Below are 4,014 nucleotides of genomic sequence, written 5' to 3' on the forward strand. Positions count from 1 at the left end.
AATATAATATAAAATAAAATATATAATATAAATATATAAAAATTAATAAATATTAAAAATATATAAACAACTTTTCAGATGTAACATTGAGAGTTTGAAACCCTAAAAATTTATTCTTCTCTTCTCCAGATTCCAGAAACCACAGTGAGAGGCTGAGGCTGAGAGCAATAGCCAATATTGCATCGAGCTTCTTGCCTTCTTCTTCTCCAACACCTACTTGCTGGCTGTCGTCGTTCTTGCCTCCGTCCTTCGTCCAGAGCAGCTGAGAAGCGCTTCGCCGCCAACGTCCTCTGTCCGAGCGCAGAACCTAGCCTCCATCTTCCGTCGTCCTCCGTCCTTCGTCGCCATGAGTCTGTCGCCGTCACCGTGAATCCGTCGCCGTACCCTCCGTCCGAGAGCAGCTGAGCAGAGCTTCGCCGTCGTCATCGTCCTCCGTCCTCCGTCCTTCGTCGCCGTGAGTCTGTCGCCGTTGCTGTGAGTCCGTCGCTGTGAGTCCGCTGTGAATCACTAATTTTTTTTGGTAATTTTTATTTAGGGTTTGCAATGTTTCCTAATTTTAATTTGAGTTACAATTTTGTCCTAATTTTTATTTGAGCAGGGATTTGTTGCTGCATGCAATTCTATTTGTATGAAAACCTGTTCAAATTAATATGACAAAAATAGTTGAATCATGCTTATTTTGCCACTGTATTTTTTTCTTGAATATTATTTATTTATTTATTTTTATATATAAGATTCAATTATAAGAATAAAGATTATAGTAGAGTAAACAAAGTGATGTTCCTGTTATTCATTTCATCGTTAGGCTTCAGAGAACATTGGCAACATAATCAGATTTGTGATGCGCTAATTATGCTTTTGCTTCTCCTTTCTCTTAGTTTATATGAGACTTCGAAAAGGTTGAGCTTTTGTTTGTTTCATCATGCCACAGTCATATTCAAGGTCTCATTTATGATTTTTTGTGGATGATTTCTATCTTTTGGAGGTACTGTATTGTTGAATGTATTAGAGGTTAGAGCATGGTTTTTCACTTTTTTGGGATAGTCCCATTGTTTACTCTTTATTTCTAGTTGTTCTGGAGAATGAGGTGTATTCCTTTTCAAAGAAACAGAGTGAATTTTGAAGAGTCAATGAAGTTTTGTTTCTAATAGAAGTTACTATTTGCTAACCACATGGTTATGTTTTGGTAAATAGGTCTCAACTAGGCAACAGTGATGTTGCTTCCTTAATTATTTTTATCTAGAGTAAATTTGATTTTAGATATACATTTTGTGACACCAATCATGTATTAAACTGGAAAATTAAAGCAAAGGTTGTGGCCAAAGTTGGTTGTGGGCACCTTTGAGAAGTAAAGTTGATATATTGTTTAATTTTCATTTATGTTAATTTTTTATATAGTACTAATTAATTTGTTAATTGTTATCTCTTTTGATTTTCAGGTTTAAATCTTGATTTGTAAACTTTGGGGTCGGGTAGGGCAAAAACCCACCCCTACCCGCCCCACTGCCACCCCTAAAAGAGTAGCATTAAAATCCCCGATCAGCCACCAAGGAAGATCATTATCCAGAATCAGGTCACAAATATTATTCCATAGAGTACGATTAACCCTTTGGGAGATAGCATAGATAGTAGAGAGTAACCAACATTCAGAATTTTCATATTGAACTTTCGTGTTAACCATCTGGTAATTATGACTAAGAATATCCACCCCTTAAAGATTAGCGTCTTAGAGGCACCAAATACTCCCAGAATGCCCTCTGGCCTTTTCAATGAAATATCCATCAAGTCCAAACTTCTCCCACATCGATTTACCACGAGAGCCACTTAAATGTGTTTCGACAAGAATAAAAAAACTAACCTTATACTCCTTTTGCAAGTCTCTGATGAGGCTAGAGAAAGCTTTTCCTCCTGCTCCCCTGCAGTTCCAAGCTAAGAGATTCATAAAAACAGCAAGCAAAAAGAGGAGGTCACAAGACCACAAAGGCTTAATGTAGATCTTTAGATGTAGCAATTGGATTAGACGGGTTCGTCATGTCTTGAATTTGTTCCCAAAGCTAAGGACTCCAATTCGATGGTGAGGATTCCGGTGGCTTGTCCGGTGGGGGTTCTCTTTGTGGAGTAGTTGACACCTCGCCCTCGTTGATGGTTCTCCTTGATTGAAGAAAGCACTCTTTACCATGTGTGCCTCCATAAATTTCTCATTATGAATAGTGAAATCTGCCATTTGATTTTACTCCTTTTGAAGTCGTCCCATGTTCTCCAGTATCTCTTGTTCCATCGCTATTGTTACAAGGTTTCTCAACACGAAAGAGCTAGGCTGGGACAGAGCCAGAGACTTTTTCATACTCACACCTATCTTGTTCATTTCCTTTAGTTTGGGCTTAGTTAGTTTACCAGTTTTTGAGGCCCAAAGTCAAAGAACAGGTCTTTCTTTTGTGCTTGAGGGTTTTTCCCTGCACCTGATTTGATAACCCTTTTCTGCATTTGTCCAACAGGCCTATTAACTTTATTGACCACAGGCTTATCAACATGGGACTGAATGGAGAGTCCATCTTCTTTCAATTGCAGATTTATTACTGGCCCAGTATGCATAGAGCTGTTTTGGGCAACATTGCCTTCATTAGTGTCCTCCGAGATTTTCACCTCCTTATCATCAAATAATATATTAAATCTTGATCCAGTTTCCATGATTTTATTACTGTTATTATAAGAACTTTCCTTATTTGTTCCAAGATCCATGGTTTGATTGATTTGTCTTTTAATGTGATGTGTCTTCTCTGGTTTTCTTTTTGGTTCTTCTGGACCATCATCCAAGGACCGACATTAGGGAGATTTTGATTGTTACTAGGATTATTGTCGCTCATTCGATCACCTGTAATCTTATCTTGCTTAGCGTCTCCATTAGAAACCACCTGTTTTCCGTTTGCCACCTCCACCCGATAGTCTTCCCCAATAACCGGTACCTCTCCACATGACTCCGACCGGTGTCTATAGACCCCGCAATTGAAACAAGTGAGATGAAGGCCCTCGTATTCGAGGTTTAGAGTGCTTCCCAGTACACAAATTTTTGGGATCAGTTTCCTTGATAAGTTAATTTCCACCAAAATCCTTGTGAAACATCCCTTCGAATGAGTCGATGTAGCTTTATGAACTTTTAGCATAGTTCCGATGGCCGATAACATTAATCTTACCTTTCTTTTCCCAATCTCTATTCAGACGTTGCTCCATAATTCCTAAATGAATTCTTTTTTCGAGAACTTTGACAATGAGAGCAGCATGCCAGGGCTTGCACCATTTATCAAACTCCTCTTTTGAAACTTTTATTTCCGTACATAGATCAAAAGGTGTATCCTTTTTCGATAAGTCATCGTCTTCTTTATACCACCGATCTTTCAGATCAGATTCTTCCTCCGTGATGCTTTCAAATAATACATTATTTTCTTCATGCATCGAACCTGGAGCCACCAGGAGGGACTCTTTGTATGATAACTTTGGCTTCATGATCATCTCCGCAGCATGATTAGCAAGTATTTCCATGTCGTCTCCCGGTTGGTTAAGATCAACATCTCGTGCCTTGACCTTCTTAGTACTACGTTGGATGAGGTCTATCACTTGGGTGGGAACCCTAGGGGAGCTATCGGAGAGATGTTTGTGCTTTTCAAAAGCATAAATATTTCATTTTGTATTTAGTAAATAAAAGCTCATGTGCTCATACTTGTAGCTTTTAAAAGTCATGAGTACTTTTGAAAGCACTTAAGGAAAAGTTTTTTAAAGTTAGCTTGTGCCTGCTTATCAAAATTAAAAAGTCTAATATAACCTCATATATTAATTAATATTAACATTTAATTCTTACATTAATGTTTATTATAGTAGTTATAAAATTTAAAAGTTATTTTACCAAACACACTTGTTGTTGCTTATGCTTATTAAAAGTCATTTTAAATTTAATTTACTAAACACAGATGCTATAATTTTTAAAAATAAATTAATAAATTAATTTTAAGATAATTGTCA

The sequence above is a fragment of the Arachis ipaensis genome, chromosome B05, assembly GCF_000816755.2.
Source record: "Arachis ipaensis cultivar K30076 chromosome B05, Araip1.1, whole genome shotgun sequence".
NCBI classification, from domain to species: domain Eukaryota; kingdom Viridiplantae; phylum Streptophyta; class Magnoliopsida; order Fabales; family Fabaceae; genus Arachis; species Arachis ipaensis.